The sequence below is a fragment of the Belonocnema kinseyi genome, chromosome 4 (assembly GCF_010883055.1).
Source record: "Belonocnema kinseyi isolate 2016_QV_RU_SX_M_011 chromosome 4, B_treatae_v1, whole genome shotgun sequence".
Lineage (NCBI taxonomy): Eukaryota > Metazoa > Arthropoda > Insecta > Hymenoptera > Cynipidae > Belonocnema > Belonocnema kinseyi.
In genome coordinates, this window is record NC_046660.1 from 138,753,954 (window position 1) to 138,777,816 (window position 23,863).

Consider the following 23,863-nt stretch of genomic DNA (forward strand, 5'->3'; position numbering starts at 1 on the left):
TTTTAATTGAAATAATCAAATATTTATACCAAAGAAACAACTTTTTAAATGTTTGAAGTGTTTGAACATTATTATTTAAATTTAAAATAAAAATAATTAAAACAAAATATATTTCTGGATAAGATATTTTGGTTGAAAATTTATATAGTATTTTTTAAATCACAAAAGTTCTTCCGAAAAATCGAAATGTTGATTGCAAAACACGTGTTTTTTATATTAATTTGTCGGTAAAATTTTCGTATAATTTTAATTTTTAATTCAAACAATAATTTTTAACACTTTAAATATGAAACAAAAATATATTTGATAAAAATATTTTATTCTCGTATTTTTAATAAATAATTAATATTGATTAAGAAACAATGTTATTTTGAGAGTTTTATTATTTGGGAATTTTCAAATTCGTTAATTGTATAAACTGTCCAGGAATTTTATTAGTTTTGCAATTTTATTATTCGGGGCAGAGTTTCACCGAGTCGGGAATTTTATTTTTCGGGATATTTCAGCCGTCCCCATAGAATTACAGAAAATTTGCTCTAATTATAATTTCAACGCTCGATCTTGTTGATTTTTCCCTACAGTATTAATAAAAAGAAATGTGTATGGAAATTTTTGATATCACAGAGTTGAAGATAATCTCAATTAAAAATTTAAAAATTCGCTGTACATCCAATTTTTATTCTTGGGTCTTGGCGATTTTTTTCTGATCCATTTCAGTGACTGGTCAACGGGGGTGATTTTCTCTTAGAAAATAAGTGATTAAAATTTGGAAAAATTGGGTAGACTTTTTTGACATCTAGGTATGTAAAAAGGGTAATCTTCCGAAAATTTAAAAACTAATTTAAGAACTATTTATACTCTTTTAAGGTGCCAATACAATTTACACAACACTAATTGTTAGGTCAGAAATAACATTATGGGATTCGAAATTGTTACAACGCGAATAAGTTTAATTTTAAAATTAAAAAATGCGAAAATACACCATTTTCCATGTTCATTTGCAATTCAGCGAGTCACTTTCTTCTGCTTCTTTTGAAAGTGGATCCTCTGCTTTTAGTTTTCTTTTTAAAATATACCTTGAATTCAACGCATTTCAAGTTCAATGCTTGCAGCTGCATTTAAATTGAACTACAAAAAGTTTTTTTGTTTTAAATATCAATTAATTAAAACATTTTATTTATTTGTCACGATTGTAATTTATAACTTCTAAAATTGAATAATTGTAGCTCAAACATGAAACACTATAGACTAATTTCAAATTTATAGAGGTTCTATCATATATATTGAACTATTGAAACCTCTGACGTTTTTTAAGGTTTTTAAAACTCTTTTAAAAACTTTTTTTAATCATTTTTATTGTGATTTCTTGATAAAAGAATAAGTATTATTTAGTCTCCAGAACAGCAATTTCAAAAATATTTAAAGCCTTAATAGTGGAGACATTTTAAATTTGTAGTCTTTAGTATATTGAATAATTTCAAATTTAAAGCTATTTAAATGTCATCAGAATTTTTGAATGGAAAGTGTTCGATAATTTTAGATTGAAACATTTCAAATTATTTAGTTGCAAATTAAAATCGTACAACTTCAAGTTTTATTGGTTTTTTGATCATTTCTCACCCCCCAAAATTATTTTTTTTAGAAGAAAATAATGCCTGATTTTTGTAAAAATTAACAAAATTAAAATTAAAGGTTCACTCAAGGTCATTTTTTGTTCAAAAAGCTTGTTCATGAATAAATTGACTCCTATTGTTTTCGATTTCGTTCTGTCACTCAGGGATTATGTTTTTCATAGAAAACATTCAAATGTGGTATTTTCACATTTATAAAATTATAATTGAAGGTCACTCGGGGTAATTCTCTGTGAAAAATATTGACTTACAAAGAATGTTGGTCAAACAATAGAATGGATTTCTTCGCCCGAGATAGAAACGTAAATTGTACTATAGTAAAAACGACTGAACTAATTTAGACAAAAGCCAAATTTGGTAAAAAAAAACAGACCTTTGTCGACCTATAAATGTTAATTTTATTCCACGAAATATTTTTAAAAAAACTCTTCGAAACACTTTTATTGCAACAATTTAATTGAAGAAAAATATTTGTTCTAAGAATAAAAATAGTACAATTTTCACATACAATTCTTAAAATAAAAATCTGTATGTCAAAGCACAATCCAATCCGACTATTTTTTCGAAAGTTATCCGATATACAGACAACCACAACATCAATAAGAACGACGACGTAGACGCCAGAGAGACAGACAGATACCGACGCAAAAACTTGTTTTTCTGGCTCAAGGAGCCTCAAAATGTCGAAATTTCATGAAATTCGCGAAAGTCATTTTTCGCATGAAACTCTTCTTATTATGGATGAGAATGTGATCAAATAAACATGGGGCCTTGAAAAAGTAGCGTTTTTCGCATCTTGACTCTTTTCCATATCAAGCTTTTTTTTGCATCAAATGTCCATTTTCGTTTGGTTTTTTTGATTTTGAAAATCCTTCAATTTTGGTAAGTTTGATTTTATCAAAAAAAGTTATCAATGTCAAAGCCCCATACAATCCGACCAGTCTTTAGAAAGTTATCCGGTATACAGACAACAACGACGACGCCGGACAGACGAACAAATCCCGACGTAAAAACTTGTTTCTCTGACTCAAGGGGCCTCAAAACGTCGACATTTTATAAAATCCGAAAGTCATTTTTCATAAAAAACTAATGCCTTTTCATTTTCGATGAGAAGGTAAAAATTATCAACAAGATTTGTAGAAAATCTTTCAAAGAATTAAATGATTGTCCTGTAAGTTAGAACCGAAAAATTACTATTTCAAAAAAATGAAAGTGGTTCTAAACATTGAGATAGACTCGCGACCGGGACAAATCGGGAAATGAGAGTAATTTTGAAAATTGAACTGCAGTTCGAGTATTAAAAATTTAACAGTGATTGATTTTACAAGATGATTCGAGATCTGTCCAAAATGATATAATTTACATATTTGAACGCTAAAATTTGAACTAATTTAATTCGAAAGCCTTAGTACTGACACAAGTGTAAACGTTCGAATTAATGGCTTCTTAAATGAACGCCTTTATTCAATTTCAAAATCTTTTTGAAGTATTACTTTATTATAAAATATTTCATTTTTAATCTATTTGGTTTGGAAATTAAAAAAAACAATTTTCAATGGTAAACAATTTTGAAATAAATTGTTCTAATTTCAAAGTGACAAATTTAAACTTTGAATGTTACAATTATAATTGTTTTATTTTTTATTTGTATTTCGAAGGTTAAAGTATTTTATTTTGATTCTTAAAGTACAGTTAAATAATCATTAATTTAGAAAAAAAATCAAATAAGCTGGAGGTTTCTGAATGTTTCAAAGAAAAGAACCAAATTTGGAGCTTCACAAGAATTTTCAAATATTAGGAAAAAAATTTAATTTCTGGGTAGATTTAAAATGATTTTTTATTTCAAAAAAGTGCATAACTCAAAGAGAATGTTTAAAAATATTTCAAAACATTTCAAAAGATTTACAATATTAGAAAAAATCTGGAAGCTCTTAAAACAATTTTGTGTGCAGGATTTTATAATAATGTTAGGAATAATGGGAATCAGTCTAAAAGTCATTTAAAAGATCCGAAAAATTTTTTTAATAATTTAAACAGATTTGAAATAATTTAAAAGAGAATTGATACTTTTGATGATTCAAAAATGTTTTTAAAAGGTTGGCTTTTTATTTTGGAAAGTTACATAATCTTAAGAGGAGGTATAAAAATATGGCACCACTGAAAAAAATCCCGAAAGGGATGAATGAAAAATCCTAAAAAATTTAATCTCCGACACCTGAATAATAATTTTATAAAAATTGTATTAAAAAATACGTGCGCTTTGAAAGAACAAAATGTTCAGCCTAAATTTTCTTCTTACCTACATAATAACATTTTTGAAACAAACTTTGCAGGATTCAATTCAACAACGATTTATAGCGAAATTTATTTATATTTTTTTGTTTATTAATAAAAAATACGATTTTTTTAGATATTTTTTATATTTTTTTCAAATACTATGCACATTTTCAAAAAAAATTTTCATACAGAAACATATATTTCATTATTGTATTTTCAATAAAGAAATAATATTTAATAAACAATTCTTTGAATTGTTTAAATTCATGAATTTTCTAGTTCGAATATTTTATAATTCAGCCATTTTCTTTAGGCATTTTTCAAATTCAGTAATATTTTATTGTCCGGAATTTTATTTATTTTATTTTTCATGAATTCTTTAATGCGACTTTTATATTTCGGGACTTTCATCACTTCGGAAATTTTATTCTTTGGTTATTTTGCAATTTATGCATTTTACAGTGTCGGGAATTTTATTTTTCGGAATTTTTCAGTCGCTTTCTCCGAAAAATAAAATTCCCACATCACTGTAAAAATTCCGAAATTATAACATTGTCGAAATATAAAAGTTCCGAATTGGAAAATTCTCGACAATTTACAATCTTACCGAATTTGAGAATTGCCGACAGAAAATTTCCGAATTATACAATATCCGGGCTAGATAACTCCCTAATTTAAACAATTAAAAAATAGTTTGTTAAAAAATATTTTTTCAATAGAATAATAAAATACTTACACCAAAGACAATTTTTTTTATGTTTAAAGTTTCTAAAAATTATTGTTAGAATTTAAAAGAACAATAATTGAACAAATGTATTTTTGCATGCAAAATGTGGTTTCAAAATGTGCATTGTATTTTTGTACATTACAGAAAACGCTCGCAAAAATAAAATTATTATTTAAAAAGTCGCGTTAAATTAATCTCAATTGCATCCTGCAAAGTTTATTTCAATTGAAGCTCTCCAGTTTTTAAATTTATGTGTGTATCACATTTTTAGACCATTATTGTTATTTTAAATTAAAACAATAATTTAACAAAATTCAATATTAAACAAAATTTCTATAATAAAAATATTTGATTATTGTATTTGTAATAAATAAATAATATTTCTGCAATTCGGGAATTTTCTAGTTTGTATATTTTATTATTAGACAGCATTCGGACTGGAGTTTTATTATTCGGGAATTTTCAAAATCCATAACATTGTAAACTGTCCAGAATTTCATTATTCTAGAATTTTTAAATTCGGGATTTTCAGGTTTCAGCATTTTATAATTTCGGAAAGTTTGCAGTGTCGAAAATATAAAAAAATTTTTAAAAGATTTATAAAATTGTAAAAAAAGTCTGCAAGATTTTGCGGCATTTTTTGCAGAATTTTACATAAATTTTACGACAAAATGGAAATCATTATGAATATATTTAAAAATTCTGAAAAACTTGAAAAATAATTTGAATTATATATATTTCGAGTAAGCTGTAGTAATTATAATGATTTAAAGTTTATTTTAAAATATATTTTATGGAACATGATATTTGTTATGAATATGCCAGTGAAATTCGGTTCGTCTAATTTTGTTTGCCACAAAATAAAAATTAAAAATCAATAATATTAAAGAACTATATATAGACAATACATAGAATGAAAATTATAAGTAATAATTTTAGAATTAGTGGAAAATATATGAAACCGTAATATAAATTACTCATCGACTTTTATTTGTCGTATTTATTAAAATAACCATGTTTTGCAAGGTTATAAATGTAAAATTGTTTTAATTGGCAATTTACTTTCAATGCAAATGTTTCTTGTCCGAGCTAAGTCGAGGGGCCTACTGAGAGTTGCTTACAGCGCTCGAAATGGCTGTTGGCAAAATATATCGATGGGTGTTCAGTGTGCTATCTACGGGTAGCGGTGTGTAGAGGGGAAGTGACTTTTTTCGCCGGACGCGCCGTCTATATTTATGGCGGGCAACTAAGCCCGCACCGCATCTACGTTTATAATATCTTTGATACGACGCAAGAGTGACAGCGCCAGTGTTGGGAATACATTCTAATATTGATATACGTTACCAGAGTATCTGTACGTAACTACATGATATAAAATGGGCGCTACATTTCAAAAATACACGCTGAGAATTGATGTTTTCTCTATAATCTCTATATCACATATATCACTTTTTAATAGCGGAAAAAAGGTTATTAAACACTTAACCTAAACTTATAGTTAATCCTTATTTTCCTTCGCCGATCTTTAACATTATAATACATTTGATTAGGATTAAAATATTTCTAAATCTTAAAATTACAAAAGATTGTATTTTTTACATTTTACATTTTAAAAGCCCTTACATTTACTGCCTTACTTATACAAAATGGAGTAGTTAGGCGGTGGGTTCTGATTAGTTCGGTTTTTTACTGGCCACTCGAAGTCGAACGTATTTGAGCATCGAATTGGCGGAACCATGCTTTGTTGGATCATGGATCACCCGAGTTAGCGTTACTGAATTACACAGTTCGTGCCATATCAGTGTTCCGAATAGTTGTCAGTGACGTTTCTCTACTCCAGTGCATTTTAGTTGATTTTAGTGGGCTGTCTTCTAACTTCTGTCTAGAATAGTGAAGATTAAAAGAGTGATAAAGTGTTAATTGTAGTCAACGACTAATGGTGTAATCGAACAATTTCGATGGTTTTAATCTGAGTACAAAACAACACAAGAGTTAAAAGTTGACATTTTCAATGTTCAATAACGTTATAATGAGCGAACTGTCGTCGGCGTTTTTAAAGTTCGCAGCTACACGCATAGTGCAAAAAGTAACACTTTCTTCAACTTCTGATCAACACAGGTATTATTTTTGCAAAAACGTACACATTTAAAGCAATGTCGGCAATATTATTAGGATTATTTGATTGAGTACAAGTTATGAGAATATTATGAAATTGTTCCTTCTTAAACTTCTTTCTTGTGTCCTTTAATAAGATTTTCGTGTGCTATGACATTGTACATAATACATGTAAATACTGTTATGCATCACTATGTTACTAACACACCTCTGCTGTACGAGCTACCACAATATCAATATCGTATATACTCTTCCTATGTAGCAGAATCTTCAAATGCAACTTCATTTTCAGATTTACGATAAAAACCAATCTGCGACTGAGTTTAATCCAAATGTAATGGCGTAACTGATTTTTTCTTGTTGAAGTCGTCTGATAAATTAAAAGTAGCTATCTTGCATTTTATCAGAATGGAGTTCGAATATCTTAGTTTTCATATATTTTTTGTTTGAAAACATTTAAAATTTGAACATTAAACATTTTTAATTTTACAGTTATGGATTTTTTATGCAAAAATTTATTTTGACGTTCCAAATTTAAAATTCTTAGATTAAAAAGGGTTGAAATTTAAATTTGGCTTGAATAGCAAATGCGAGCAATTCGGTAGGAAGAAGTTGTAAAAGGATGGGTTTCATTCTGCCATTAATGATAATCGGCAAACCAGTTTTTAAAACCCCGATAAAAGACTTAAATTATTACTTTTAGAACTGACTATTTAAAACCCACCAAATACATTCTGAACATTTTATAGCACTGTGGGTCGGAGGTGTTAGGTTATAGTGCTTATGTAACAGTTACAGTAAATAGTAATTTAAAATAACTAGACTACTACAACAGTAATTTATGCGAAGTATCAGCTTTAAAAATCTTATCTCTGAAGTTATAAGCAAATCCGAAAAATAAAATTCAAAATTGAACCATTCTAGTGTGCCCAGATCCTTATAAAGATTTTTTTTCAGATAAAATGCAAGCGAGAAAATAAGGAAGAACAGAATTTTTAATACTAATTAAGTGTATTAGAACTGAATGCTTTTGATCGACTTATTTAAATGTAAACTAGAGTTCCGGAGTTCAGGTGAGAATTATTTATAGATAAATATTTTTCTTCAACAAATTCTTTATGTTTTCGGAAACTATTTTATGCAGATTATTATACGAATTAAATAATGTGTCCGCAAATTTCAATATCTAGTCTTAAGATATTATAATTCAGGGGTTATTTAACACAAGTTAACGGTACCTCCATGGGGTATTTCATTTATATTCTTAAACTTGTTTTCATTTATAGCAAGTAAATTGTATAGGCGCTATTAATTATGCAGGAAGGCGTAGGGGATATTCTAATTTAAAAAGGAAGATAAAATGAGCAAATCCATAATTTTTTAGTACCTTTGAGTAATGTTGGACTTGTTCTTCTCCGTCATTTTGCTAAATTTAAGAATTTTTTCCGTTCGGCGGAGAAAATTTAAGCTTTTTAATAAACTTTGAGGCATATGAACCTAACCTAGCAGAATCATACAACTCGCAGATTTCTATTCTAAAATTCAAGATATTCAATTGAAAACTGGGATCTTTGCGCCGATTAATGTTTATTAAATGGAAACTAACCTAATTGAGTGATTTTCATACCAACAGAGGTATACGCATGATACCAAACAACATATGAAGTTAAATTGTTTCCAGAGTTCGTTCAATTGCCAAACTTAATCATGATTTTGTCATGTCAATGGAAACTGCAATCATCATATTTTATTGAATGTATAGGCGTAAAGAGCTATTATGTAAAATTTTGGGTGCATAAGTACAATTGCAAAGTTAGATTTTGATTAGTGATACTTCAAATAGATGCGAAGATTCTTGTTTAAAATGTTAAGAAAATTATCTTTGGTTGTGTGTCGGCGATTTTAGATTTATCGTCATTACGGGTAAGTGTGATACGTGTCCAAAAATGCTGAAATATAAATTTTGAAGATTATACGTTCGTTATTATAAACAAACCATCCACTGATTCTTATAATTTAGGTTTATTTTCAATTTCGTATCATTTATAAGAATGTTAATGAACATAAAATATAAAAATTTTGAATTAAGTTTTAGTGATACTGAGAAAATTACCTGCTTTAAATTGTATGCATTTGAAATTGTTTAAAAAAATATTTGTCTGTAAATATGTATGTATATTAAAGTGTTATCTTATAATTATTATTAGTTGGAAAGGTTATAAACCTCTCCAACTAACCTGGAACTGTGGACAGATTTTCGTATTTCACAAAGAAAAATAACATATACTTACCCCACCAGGCTGATTTTTGATCACCTTATCGTAAATTATTCTTGAAAATAATAAAAGTGTAACGTTTTTGAAAAAAAAAACAGGGAATATTCAATAAATTACTATAATTACATTTGAGAAATTATAATGGGCTTGTTTGCCAAATCATCCTCGTAGGAAAATAAATGTATTTCTTACTTTTTACTCGATGTAAATTGATTGTTTTATCATTTTCATTTTTATATATCTATTCTCAGTAGTCTAAAGAATGTCTCTTCAAGATGTCAAGTTATACAAGTATATCTGAGGTTCACAGTAAGCCTCCAAATATTGCCATTTTATGCCATTTTTGATATGCCTAAAACTTTTGCATAATATTTCTTAGGCATGAAAATGCGGTAAATGCAATATTCAATGATCGAAGAAATAAAAATAAGAAACATTTTACATTTAGAACTCCGTAAGACATAAGAATGGCCGGGGCGATGTCTAAAAATATATATGTTGTCAAAAATAAAAAATAGGCATTAATTTATTTGCTTACGAGAACGATTTCGCTAACAAGCCCGTTAAAATTTCTCGAATGTGATTTTTTGGGCCATCCTAATATATATATACACACATCCAGTGACCCATTTTAATCTATAATCCCAAATATCTTCTAAAATACTTTATCTACGAAGAAATGGTTCCAACAAAGGTTGACTATGACCGAGTGGGTCATTTGACTGTACCGTCAATTTTGACCTTGAGGTCAAGTTTAAAGGTCAAATGGCGTTAAGACCCTTTTCCTAAATGAGAACCTCTATTTTTGACTGCGGCTTTGAAAAGAGCGGGAAATTTCACGTCAAAAATGACCTGTGGAAAAATGGTTTTTGTGACCTTGGAAACGTAAAAAATTAAGGTCAAATGTCTGAGAAACACCAGATGCCCTTTTTCTGCATTGTCTTGGGTTTTCAGGGTAAACAAACTTTCAAGATGCTTCACAAAAGTCGATGAATTATTAAGGCCTACATCACCTTGACCATCACGACCTTCAGGTAAATTTTCAAGGTCACTTGAAGGTCAAGGCGATTTTTCTTAGATTAAACTCTGTGCCCGGATGCATTTTTTGTAGACTTCCGGCTGTAGATTGTTATCACCCCCCCCTCCCCCCCCCCGCAGTAACAATCATTTCGGAGAAGATGTAAAGACTGTGATTTGCTGGGTGGTTTGCTTAACGTGAGTACCCTTGCCTCTCACCATTGGTACCAGTGTTTCAATCAGCCACGGAACAACTGTTCGAAGTGCTCTCCATTAGCTTGAAGACACAAACGTGGACTTCTTTCAAAACAGTTCACAGTTTTCAGCAAAGTTTCTTTACAAGTCATGTATTCTGATTGCCTTCTAATTTTCAGAGTTTGTTTGGTTATATGATAACAGTATACCCACCGATTTATAAACTTTCTAACATGCAATTGTTTATGTCCGTTTTATTTCAACAAACTGAACTCTGACTTAGAAATGTTATATAGGTTTGTAAAATATTTTTTCCGCAGAATGGATTAGCGCTTTCAGTTTTTCAAAATAATGACTCAGTTTAATTTGTTTCAATTATTTGTTATAAACAATTGCTAATGATATAAGGGAAAAAGGTACATTTCATTTTTCCATTTTGCTATGGATGCAATAATTAATTTGATGCTATCTGCCCCCAGTTTTTGCCTGGGCCTTTTAATGGGTTAATTGTGTCACTGTATACGAAAGGAGACAGGGATAGTCAGGAAATTGTAGAGGAATTACACTGCGGAAGGAGAAAGGAATACAGTCGGATAGTCAGGGGGGCTTTAGTTAGGAAAGGAGCACGATCGACAATATCTACTTTTGCAGCACGTGGTAGATAGCGAATTAGAAAAAAAAGGTCAAGAGTTTCTTGTGAATCTCAAAGGCGTGTGTCCTTTGGTGGATTCGGGGAGGTTGTGGCAGGTGATGGAAGAGAGAGGAGTGGGTAGAAGCCTGATCGAGAGGGTGAGGGAGGTATATGAAGAGACGAAAGATAGGATGAGAGGAGGGCAGAAATTGACGAGGGAGAATAGATAGAAGGTTGAGGCAAGACTGTCAGCTTAGTCCAACTAAGAAAGCTAGTGGCCGTAGTGGTAGGAGGTGCTACGGTAGGAGCAGTTAGGATACGGTCACTCGCGAATGCAGATCATATAGTGCTACTAGCAAAGAGCGATGACGCCTTAAATGAGATGAATCAGTTGAGAAGATACCTGAATAAGAATAGGTTAGAGCTGAATGCGGAAAGTCCAAAGTTATGGTGTTTAAGACAGGAGGTGGCAGGGATAAGGTAGGTGATTAGAAGTTTAAGGGAAAGGCAGTGCAGGAGGTGAAAGAGTTTGTGTACCTGGGCTTCCTGTTTCGGAGGAATAAAAGAGACAGTGAGAAGTGCAAATGTAGTGTTGAGGCAGTTGTGGGGGCTCGGAAAGAAGTTGTTTGCAGATGATTTTGGAAGGAGAATGATATTATTCGAGTCGCTAGTGATGAGCGTCTTATTGTATGGAGTGGAGGTGTGGGAGTGGAAGATAAGTAAGGAGGTAAATACGATACAGGAGAGGTATGTAAAGTGGACATTGTGGTTGGAAAGGAATGCGTGTGATTATATTGTTAGAATGGCGACGGGGAGAACAAGTTTAGAATTTACAACGGGAATTCTAGCATGTAAATATTAGGAGAAATTTTTGGAAGAGGGGAGAAGAAAGCTGGTTAGGGAGTGTTGGTGGGAGACGGAGAACAGGGTAGGGGCTGGGAAGATGCAGGTTGAAAGGTATTTTATATCGAATGGCTTGCACGAGGAAGGAAGGTGTATGAGATAATTAAGGGAAACAGCATAGAGAGAAAAGGCAAGAGTGAATAAGAGAGTCAAGGTTCAACAGGAACTATATGTGGATCATGCCAATGGGGAGAGCGCAATATTTGTATATGAAAGAAGAGAAAGGAAGTCAGAAGCTTATAGCGAGAATAAAATGTGGGTACATGTAGGATTTGAATAGGTTTTGACGTTCTAGGGAAAAGAGAATGTATAAATCGTGTGGGAAGAGGGATGCAAGATTGGAACACTGGTTGCAGAAGTGTGAGGAAATGGAAAGGTTTGGAATAAGCATGGAGGCATTGATGCATGGAAGGAGGAACAAAAGGGCAGTAGCATGGGTGAAGGGGGTGTTGGGTAAGACGGAGAAGCAAACAAGGAAGGAGGAAGAGGAATAGAGAAGGAAAGATTGTAAATAAAAGAGGAAGCAGATATAAGGAAAATGTAAATATTGGAAATAGTAGAAAAGTATTAGGTATTAGCTGCGGAGACAGAGTTTAGCTATGCGAGGTAAAGAGAGAAAGTAGGCACATGCGTGCGAGGCGAAGCGAGGAACGCAAGGCGATAAGAGTGAGCGGTCTTAGAGATAACGTCTGGATGGATGTTAATTTTTAGGGTTAAATTTAAGAAAATTCTTTAAAAATTGTAAAAGTAACCAAAGTCAATTTTTCAAGGTCAGCAGGCTGATAAATAAAAGTTTATCTATCCAGCGCTAATATATGCCACAAAAACTAAATTTTGTGCCCGCTAATGTTAGTTTGAAAAAGTAGTAATTTTGGGCTCAGCTGACTTCAGTATGTGAAACTCTGAAAAAATTAGTGTTATCAGAATTTCATTTTCAAGGAATTTAGTGCATATGCCGCAAAAACTGCTATGCGAAAAGCTGAAAATATTAGTGTTATATAATTTTTCTTTGTGCACAAATTTAATTCATATTCAGCGTATATTTCATATATGCCAGTAAAACTATATTTTTTGCTCCGTATTTTAGTGAAAAACATGTAGTAATGCTCGCTTCAGCTGACTGGTATGTGAAACTCTGAAACTATTAGTCTTATCGAAAACTTCTTTGCGCAAGAGTTAGGTGCTCATTTAGTTCCAATATATGACGCAGAAACTAAATTTTGTGCCCGGTAATGTTAGTTAGAAACATGTGGTAATGCTGACCCTGTATGTGAAACTCTGAAAATATGAGTCTTATCGAATTCTACTTTGCGTAAGAATTAGGTGTTTACTTATTGCTAATATATGCCGCAAGAACTAAATGTTGTGATCAGTATTTTAGTCAAAAACATGTAATGCTCGCTTCAGCTGACTCTGGTATGCTTATTTAGGGCTAATATATGTAGCAAAAACTAAATTTTGTGCCCAATGTTTTTAGTCAGAAACATGTAGTAATGCTGGCTTCAGCTGACTGCGGTATGCGAAACTCGGAAACTATTAGAAACATAAAATTCTCCATTGCGCATGAAATAACTGCTTATCAAGTGCTATGAATTTGTGTTATGCATAAAATTTGGTCACTTTATTTTTTTTACCAAAAACGGGTAGTAATATTAGTATCAAATTTTGGTCATTCGCATTTCGAAAAATTGAAGCACGTATTAATTGTTTTGAAATTTTAATAAGCATTAAAACAAGTTTGATAGAACTCCTAGATATCATTGAGTCCTTATAAAACATAGAATCGCACATGTTCATTATTTATTTGAATGATGTCAAGAACATGTATCATGAAAGAAATATAAAGAAGAGAGAACTCATGGAGATGTTATTTACAAATAGAGAGAGGATAAGGGAGCTATTAATTTTATAAAGGATTTCTGAAGATATACACTATAACAACGAGAGATCTCTTCTTTACTGTATCATATCATATTTTAATAGATTTGAAAGGATTTTAAAGAAGATGATTTTCTTAAATTATCCTTCATGGCTTTATTAAGGCCCAGGAATGTGACGTAATTGGAAACTGACTCTCAACGTATTGAGCTCGCTGTGTCCTTTGTATCAGTTTCGTAATAACTCTAAAAGAGGCGGGTCATGTATCTCGAGTTTGGGGTAAAAGCCAAATAGAAAATTCTAAATTTACAATATTTGTACTTCCTAAAAATTGTGTTCCATTGTGCAGATACTAGGACATCCGACAGCGTCATTCCTGAAGTAAATTTCAACGAGGAATTCAATGGTGCCTTTTATTTTCACCTTGAAGTTGACCTTGATGGCTTTTTGAAGGTCAACTTTGTTTTTTAAATGAAGACTCCCTTTTTTACATCTGCTATCGATAGAGCGGAAAATTCTACGTTCAGGTACGTACCCAAGTCATAGGTCAATTGTAACGTTCCAGGTCAGTTAGAGGTTATTTGAAATTAACAAAGTTTTCCAAGAGGTCAGTGCGATTCCTGTATTAAATTTCAACGAGAAATTCATTGGTGAGCTCTGTATTGATCTTGGTGATGATCTTCTTGACAAAAAGCTATGCGATTGTAAAAATGAGTTACAGCATTACGAATCATCTCCCCATCAATCAAAGTAGCCTTTTGCAGAATCCGATTCTGCAATTCGTCTAAGCTTTGTGGTTGCGTTGAGTATACTTTGCTCTTTAAATAACCCCAAAAAAAATAATCGAGAGGCGTCATATCAGGAGATCTACCAGGCCACTCGATTTCAATCCTTCTTCCAATCCACCTTTTAGGGAACTTCGTATCCAAATATGCTCGAACCTCCCTACCGTGATAAGCCGCTGCTCTGTCCTGCTGGAACCAAATATTTTGAAAATTATCGCCCGTACTCTCCCTTATTCTTGGTATAATTGGTTTCTGAAAAGCTCTTCATATGCACGGGCATTGCGATTACCATCGATGAAGAAAGGGCCTATCAATGTATCATTCAAGATACCGGCCCAAACCTTAATCTTTTGTGGATTTTGTGTGTGACTCATTAACATCCAATCAGGATTTGTGTCGGACCAATATCTACAATTTTGCCTGTTAACTTCACCTTTTAAAGTTAAAGTAAATTCATCTATAAATACTGTATTGTACAAGAAAAGAGGATCTCTATCAATTCTGTCCATCCTAATTTCACAAAATTCAACCCGACGATCAGGATCGTCTTCATTGAGCTCTTGTACCAGATGAACTTTGTAAGGATGGAAATTAATGCTTTTTAAAATATTTCGCACTGTCTCAGGAACAACGTCACGCTCATCACTAGCTCGACGTGAACTAAGGTGTGGGTTTTCAACAAATGCTTGGGCTATGTCCATCTGCATCTTATCAGATCCTGTAGATCTTGGCCGACCAGTTCTCTGAAGGTCCTTGATAGATCCATGATTCATAAAGCGCCTCAAAGTTCTTTCAATTGTTGATTTTGAGACAGGATTTAACCCTTCTCCATTACGAAAAGTGCGATTAAAAAGCAAACGAACTTGATCATAAGATCGAACTCGATCTCCCCAATCACGCATCATTAATACAGATACCCTCTCTCGTTCCGAAAGTTCAGCTTGCGCCACAGTAATCTTTTAGCGAAAGATAGTAAGTATGTACTCGTAATATTCCTATGGAAAAACGGCATAGGACTTATGGTATCGCCTTAGGTATTGACTTAGGTATCGAAAAACGGTATAGGACTGTATAACTCTTCGGGGAGGAACAGAACTCTCACCCGAACACCTGAAACTGACGTTGAAATTTACTTCTGGAATTACACTAACCTCTTGGAACACTTTGTTAATTAAAAATAACCTCTAACTGACCTTGGACGTTACAATTGACCTATGACATGGGTACGTACCTGAACGTAGAATTTTCCGCTCTATCGATTGCAGATGTAAAAAAAGGGGGTTTCCATTTAAAAAATAAAGTTGACCTTCAAAAAGCCACGCAGGTCAACTTCAAGGTCAAAATGAAGGTCACCATTGAATTCCTCGTTGAAATTTACTTGAGGAATTACACTGACCTCTTGAAAAACTTTGTTAATTTCAAATAACCTCTAACCGACCTTAAACGTTACAATTGACCTATGACTTGGGTACCTACTCGAACGTAGAATTTGCCGCTCTATCGATCATTTATGGATGTTTATCGATCCTTTATAGATGTCACATCCTTAATGCGGCTCTGTGGCGCGTCCATATATATATAATTAGAAATTTGTCATAAGGACAACCGCAGGATTTCGCCGGGAGCGGGTGCTAATCTGAAAAATTACACCTGCTCCCAGCGAAATCGCGGTAAAGCTTCAGCCACAACCACGTCTCACGACCGTGAGATAGGTGGTTACAGTCTGTAACGGAATCAATATGACGATCCAGCAAAAGCCTCGTGCAACCTTAGAACACGGAGCGACCCAAGGACTACCGCCTTCTGCATTTTTCCCGCAAGTATTCTAGCATTTTATTGACACGCAGGGATGCTTTTTAGGCCATTAGCAAGTGAAAGCTTGGCACCTCCAAGAGCGCTGATGATAAGGACGATTAGCTTAACAGAATATTCCGGGTACAATTGTTGCAACTCCCTTATAAGATATCGATACCTCTCTTTCTTTTCATTCTCTTCGAGTGAGCAACAGAAACAATAGTCGAGAATATAAAGTTCCAGTATATGCGGCACTTCCCATTCTCGACAATTGACTCGATTTCCCTAGGAGCATTTAGAGGAGCGATATTAAGGTTAATGCCGTCGCGTGACAGAGATGGTAATAAAGCACTCTCAGTGCCGCATTGTGCCTTTGAATGTAGGTCGTTCCCGCGTGAGTTGGACAGCTAGATAGTATGTGAGCTAAATGCTTGGGGTGTGCATGGCACATCCTGCAGCTATCTTCAGGAATGTTTTGTCTCAAAATGTGGCGACGGTATGTTAAGGTGAAAATTACACCGTTTTGGGATGCCAAAATGAAACCCTCAGTACCAGACTACTCCAAATGAATAGAGTACTACCGGGACGGCAAGCATATTCGTTGCAGATACTTTGTTCCTCGCCGACAGTTCGGAAGACCAAATCTGCCGGATGAGACGTTTGTATCAGCTTCGGAGAATATCCTTTATAGATGTCACATCCTGAATGCAGCTCTGTGGCACGCCCAGGTATGTATAAGTCTCTCCAGCGCAAAGGTGTCGTATAGGGCTTCTATCAACGAGCTCAGAATCTTCAGGGATGCCATTAAGTTTTCCTCGCTTCAAATAAACTTTGGCACATTTGTCTAACTCAAATTCCATTCCAATTTCCTTAGTATATCGTTCGACAGTCCCTAGAGCTAGACGTAGTTGCTTTTTGTTTTTAGCATTGATCTTAAGATCGTCCATGTAAAATACATGAGTGACCTTGTACTTTCGATCTGCAGGTTTGCCGCACAAGTACCCGTTGGAATGGCGAAGTGCTAGAGATAGTGGCAATAGTGTAAGGCAAAAGAGGAGTGGGCTCATGGTATCCCCTGAAAGACACCTCTCTGAAAGGTGACCTTGTTAGTTGTCAGACGATTTTTTCCAGATGAGATAGTAAATCTGGTTTCCCAAAGCGGCATCAATCTCTCTATGCACCTAACTATTTGCGGATGAACCTTTAAGATTTCCAAAAGACAGATGATAAGTCTATGGGAGGTCGAATCGAAAGCTTTCCGATAATCAGTCGAGGCCATCGATAGGTCACGCTGGTATAATGCTACATCTTTGCAGATACATCTATCGATGAGCAGGTTCTCCCGGCATCCCGCTGTGCCTTTCTTTGAGCCTCGTTGTTCATACATTTCTTGCCACACAGGTTCAATTGCCCGATCAATCTTCTCGGTAGTGATGAGTGGGCATTCTTTATCTGGTGTTATGAGGGCATCACATAGCTCCTTGAAGCTATTTATATTTTCTGAGTCTTCGTCCAGTCTAAGCTGCACTTCGTAGATTTCTCTCTAAAATACTTCGACCTCCTCTTTCGACAGTAACTGGAGGGTCTTGGAAGAGTTGAGATGGGTCAGAGAGAAACTTGATTTTCTCTGACCCACCTCTCCTTCCGCTCTAGACTCCTCTTAGCGTCAGATAGTATCCGTATTCTCTAACAATATGCTGTCTGATGGTCAACAGCTTTGACTTGTTAGGTGTGTGATAACGGGTCCGGAGTTCGCGCGCAGACTTTCGAACCTTGGCGGTAAAATTTCTGCCAGATGTTGGTTTTGTTTTACGGTTCGCATCGGCCAAAGCTCTCGCTGCATTATGTACACAATAATTGATAGCTCAGAGGTCGGATTCTCCGGAAAAATGTCCACGAAGCTCGTCATCCATTTCAGCCAGATCTTTAGGCTTGAGAGAAACCTTGGTGTTGATGTTTTTCCGGGTCATAAAGCATCGCTCCTCCTCTATTGGATGCCTGCCCGCGGTTGGTCTTAATGTCGCCTCTCTTTCTCTGTTGCCGGCTTGTTGTAGCTGTGGTAGAGTAGGCGTTTCGCTTACGTAGACCCTTTTTCGGAGTAGTTCGACATGGTACCGCAGATATTGCTGCGCAAAGCTCGATAGCTCCGGGTGTTTCTCGCACCAAAGAGCAATCAGCCGCGCCATATAACCCCGTTCAGGGGCCAAACTCACATCGTAACACTCTAGCAAGTCGTGATTCAGTCGCTCCGTCCATCTAAAGGTCCAGAGATTCCGCCGATCCGTCGCATTGAATCCAGTTTCATTGGCTCCGCCAGCTCTAGAGTGGTCGGCATTGTTGGCCGACCCACTGTGTTGACATTGTTGTTCCCAAGAGAAGCTAGGGAAAGGGGTTCCTCCATTCTTGTAGAGCCCCGCATACAAGGATAAGGCTGCGTACTCTGAGAGGCCTTCCGGTATTCCAGAGTCATCGTTCTAGACACCTCACCCAGGTGCCATTCAGCTTTCGGCACGGTTTTCACATCTCCGCTTGGGGGTTAATTCCTTCGGGACCACCCCTGGACAACTTTCCGCAACTGCCTATTTATTTTTGTAACCATATTCAGCAGAAACCCTTGGTACAGGGACCCTCTATCCGCAAAGGCTGATGACCTTTTCGGCATAAAAACAAAAACACAAACCCAAGACGACCCTCTCGGTTCCAGTTCTGCCTAGTTGATCGTGATCCAGTTCCACGCTATTTGATCGTGATCCGAGAGAAGTATAATACGCCTTCTGGAACACATTAAAGAACACAATAAATATTTGCGAACATGGGTAAAGAATAAATCTGCTAGGAGACATGAATGGATGGGTGGGCGTCGAAAATCAGGATACAGAAAGAGTACTAGGTAATTTTAGGGATCAAAGAAGAATATATAACGGAGATAAATTAGTTGATCTATGCTTAAAAAGGGTCTGTTTACTACAAATACTTGGTTTAGGCATAAAATGATCCACATGTACACCTGGTCTAAAGGAAATGGCCACAGTATAATTGACTCTGTAGTTGCGGATGAAAGACTAAGAGAGTTAGTCAAAGATACAAGGGTGATGAGGGGTTCTGAATGCAACACTGATCACTATCTTCTGATCTCCAAAATTAACATAGGTCGGGGATGGAGAAAAAGAGAACAAAGAAAACAAAACAAACGCGAATAAAAATTGGGAACCTACAGAAACTGGATGTGTGAATAGATTTCCAAAATAAGATAATCGAAAGCATAGATAGGGCAGCATGGGAGGAGCTCATGAAAAAAAGAGATATAGAGGGCGCATGGACAAAGTTCCGGAATATCATTGTTAGGTATGCAATCGAAGTATGTGGTACCGCGTTTGTAGGAAGAATGTCTGGTGATGCGTGGTGGAATGATAAAATTCATACTGCCCAAAATGCAAAGAAAGAAGCGTGCAGGAAAACTTTGAACATCGCAGTTCTTAGCGATGAGGAAAGAAATAGACGTATAAATGATTACAGGCACAAAAAGAGAATACTCAAACGATTAATTAAGGAAAGTAAAGATAAAATTAGAGCAGAAGAAGAGAAGAAAATACAAAATGACTTTGAAGGAAGCAAAAAACTGCTTTATGAAGAAAATAAAGGGAAATACAAGTACAGAATTTGTCAAGATCAGGAATAGTAATGGAGAAATGCTATAAGATGCAGATAGAATACAAGACGCTTTCAAATACTATTTTATGGGACAATTCGGAGATGAAGCTATAGGACGCCACGTCTGTGATGTAGAACACGATTCGTTAGAAAATTCAATTGAGAAAGTTTATGTCACTGAGGTTAGGGATATTATTAAGAACTTGAAAAACGGTAAGGCTGCCGAGGTAGATAGTATTAACGCTGAAATGTTTAAACACGTTGGCGAGTACATACCACATAGAGTGTGCGAGTTGATAAATTTATGTTTCGAGATGGGAGACGTCCCAGACGATTGAAAAAAGCGATTATCGTACCATATATACAAAAGAAAGGGAAATAAAAGCGACTGCAGTAATTACAGAAGAATTAGCTTATTAAGTACCGTGAGCAAAATATACTCAAAAATACTTATTCGTAGGGTAATGAAAATAACAGAAGAAAATATTTGGGAAGTGCAAACTGGGTTTATGCCCGGGAGGTCATGTAAGGATCGAATATTTAACTTAAGCAAATCACAAACAAAAGTTTGAGAGTAGGAAAAAAAGTTTTCTTTGCATTTGTTGACCTAGAAAATGCTTTTGACAAGGTAGATAGAAGTTAACTTTATAAAGTATTGAAAGAGTATGGAGTCAGTGGATAAATGGGAAATTGAGTGACTGTTGTTATGGTCGAAGAAAAGAGTAAGAAAACACTATGCAACATTTTATTAAATGATGAGAGAATTGAACAAGTTGGTAAGTTCGTATACCTTGGTAGCTTATTTACTAGGGACGGGAAGATAGATGAGGAATTAGATAGACGGATAAACGAAGGTAAGAAGGTTATTGGTAGAGCAGGGCCCCTTATCAGAAGTAAAAATGTATCAAATAAAGCTAAAATGGCCATAAATAATTCTATATTTGTACCGACTGTACTATACGGTAGCGAGACATGGACCTACAAAGAAAAAAAATAAGAGCAAAGTTTATGCAATTGACATGAGCTTTTTGCGCATGATACACAGGGAAACTCAGATGGACAAAGTGAGTAACGACATAATTCTTAAAGAGCGTAGTGCAGAAGAGACGCTTTTAGACACATGGGAAAGAAATCGGTTAAGATGGTTTCAACATGTTGAGAGAATGCCAAATGAACGACTAACGAAACAATTGTATCAAGGTAAAATAAATAGCAGTGTGCCCAGAGGAAGACCGCGGAAAGAATGGTTAGAATGTGTGCATGAGACCCCAGTTAGAAGAGTCATAAGAAGCTACCGAAATACGAGAGCCTGCATGAAAAAATGCATTGACGTAAAACACGCTACAGAAGTATGCCAGGACAGAAAAGTATGGCGGCAAATAATTAATTAAAAGAGTGTTAGTAAAGTGAATGACGCCAGAAACAAAAGACTTTGGACACTAATGGACCCAAGTGGGGAACCTTACATAACGAATTTGTGAGGATCTTCACTTGGGGTGATTGCTAGAGAGATTGATCAGCAACCTGGGTCGGAGCAGTGTCGCGGAACGAACGTGTTATTTACATAAATAACACGAGGAATTCTGGAACAATCTAAAAATTTTCTATCCCTTCCTCACATTACTCCTTTCCCCACACGCCTATCCCGAAAGGGAAATGGCTTAATAGTGTAATAATAATTATTATTATTTTAATATTTCCAATTATTCCTTAAATAATACTTTTTATTTGCATTGATAACAAAGTTTGAGATAGGGTTAAAGAAAGGATAAATTGATTCTTCTTGTTGTAGAATAGAATTTTTCACATGTAAATCAATTTTTGCCAACGAATTTAATTATATAATTTTTTTATCTAAATGTATGTATTTTTTCTAAAATAATTCTTAAGGGATGTTTTGAAATTATGAATTTTAGAAATGTTTCCGCTGCGTGGGTACGATCTTTTAGGTTTCGTTCTTCAGACTCGGTTAAAGTATGTCCTTAACCGGGACTTCCGTTTTAAGTAAACATGTTTGTCGTTAAGCATTTCATTGTACGTAGCTTGTGTCTTTTTTCGATACATTTAAATTTGTTATTTTTGACGTCTTTTTTCACGATTAAAAACGATAACTGCGTGCCCGTTTGAAAAAATTATTTCAAGTAAATTTGTAGATCTTATTTAGCCAAAAAATTTAGCATTAAACATTTTATTATACTTTGTTTCGTTTTTTGAAAAAATGTAAAATTTGGATTTTTTAGATTATTTTTCACATTAGCCAGGTTTGTTTCACGTACCAGTCTGCTGAAGGCAGCCTTATCACATCTTTTTAACTAAAATGATCGAGCACAAAGTTTAATTTCTGCGGCATATATAAGCATTAAAAGAGCAGTAAATTCCTGCTCAAAGGAGAATTCGATATCACGAATAGTTTCATAGTTTTACATAACAGTCAGCATTATTAGATGTTTCTGACTAACATTACCGGGCAAAAAATCTATTTTTTTCGGCATAAATTAGCACATAATTATAACTAAAATCTTGCGTAAAGGAGAAGTCGATATCACTTCTAGTTTCCGAGTTTCGCCTAAATTAGCACTAAATTATGGCAAAGTAGTTATATTGATATGACAATGTTGTAAATCCGATTTCCGGGACCTAGTAACGAAAGTTGCAAACGGTTTCCTGGTTATTATTCAGGTTATTTTTTTTAAATCCTTGATTTACATTGATATTCGGAGAATTTACCACTAACCCAAACAGCACGCAATATTGAAGTAATTATATTATTATTAAGACATATCTCTTTCGGGGTAAGCGTGACTCGATGAGGAAGGGAATGGTAGGAGACGCTAACGGGGGAATGGGAGGGTGTAGATTTTTAGATTTTTTTTAGAATTTTCGAGTTCCTTACTTAAATAACACATTCGTTCCGCCACACGGCTTAAAGCGAGGTGGATGATCAATCTCTCTAGCGATGACCCCAGCCGTAGAGCTTCAGAAAGTCATCAAGTAAAACTCCACTCGGGCCCATTAGTACCCAAAGTTTTTTGGTTCAGGCGTCATTCACTCCACTGAATTTATCATGCATTTCTTATAAACAATTTGTTGCTACACTTTTCTGTCCTGGTTTACCTCTTTAGTTTCCTTCCCGTCCGTGCATGTCCTCATGCAATCTCTTGTGTTTCGATGGCTTTTTATATTTTTGCGAAGTTGGGTCTCATTCACACATCTCAACCACTATTTCCTCTGTCTGCCTCTTGGTACGTATTCCGTGCCAACCACGTTAATGTGACTCTTATGCCTTTCTTGGTATGTCCAGGTCTCGCTACTGTACAGGGCAGTGGGTTTAAGTATAGAATTGCGTATCGCTATTTAAGGTTCACTTGGTATATTTTTGCTTCTGGCAATGGATTCTGTTCTACCGGTAACCTCTTTGCCGTCGTTTATACGCCTATCTGTCTCAAAACTGCAACATTGGATCACATCATTCATAACATTTCCGTGCATTACTGCTGCAATATATGAATGTCCTCTTCCAATCCATATTCCTTGTCAATTTTACTGCAATGTTGCAACAATTTCACGAAATAATATTGCAATGTTGGAGGGGAAAAATCGAGGATATGATTTTAATTCGTTGCACAGTTTTGTGTCACGAGGTCTAAAAAAGAATGCAATATTTGTGCCTGATTGTAACATTATAGCAATATTGGCTGGGAGGAGAAATTCATATTATCGGCTCAATATTTCAGAAATATTGCTGCAATTTTGCGTGTTGTGGGGAAAGTGCTCAACGAGACATGGTCATTGTATCATTTGAGACATGGTCATTGTAGCCGACCGAGAAAGAACGGGAGAGAGCGGTTTTGCCTCGTTGCGATCCCTCCACAGCCGAACACAACTGGAGCGAGACGAGGGGAAGGGTTGCGAAATGATTTAAGCCGGAAATACAAGGCACAAAATTTATTTGAATGACTTTATCTTTACTGGTTCCCGCATTT

At 34.7% G+C, this 23,863-nt stretch overlaps 1 protein-coding gene across 11 annotated transcripts in view; it reads left to right on the forward strand.

The window, feature by feature from the left end:
* Nucleotides 1-6,425: 6,425 nt before the first annotated feature.
* Nucleotides 6,426-23,863, forward strand: part of LOC117170590 — a 267,116-nt gene continuing 249,678 nt past the window's right edge. For 7 of the 11 annotated variants that reach the window (XR_004466828.1, XR_004466829.1, XR_004466827.1 and 4 more), the window contains exons 1-2: nucleotides 6,426-6,753; nucleotides 7,708-7,823. The gene's annotated coding sequence lies outside the window, so the exon portion shown is untranslated. The remainder of the gene's footprint in view (nucleotides 6,754-7,707; nucleotides 7,824-23,863) is intronic. The other 4 variants (XM_033357447.1, XM_033357446.1, XM_033357449.1 and 1 more) reach the window with 2 other exon arrangements.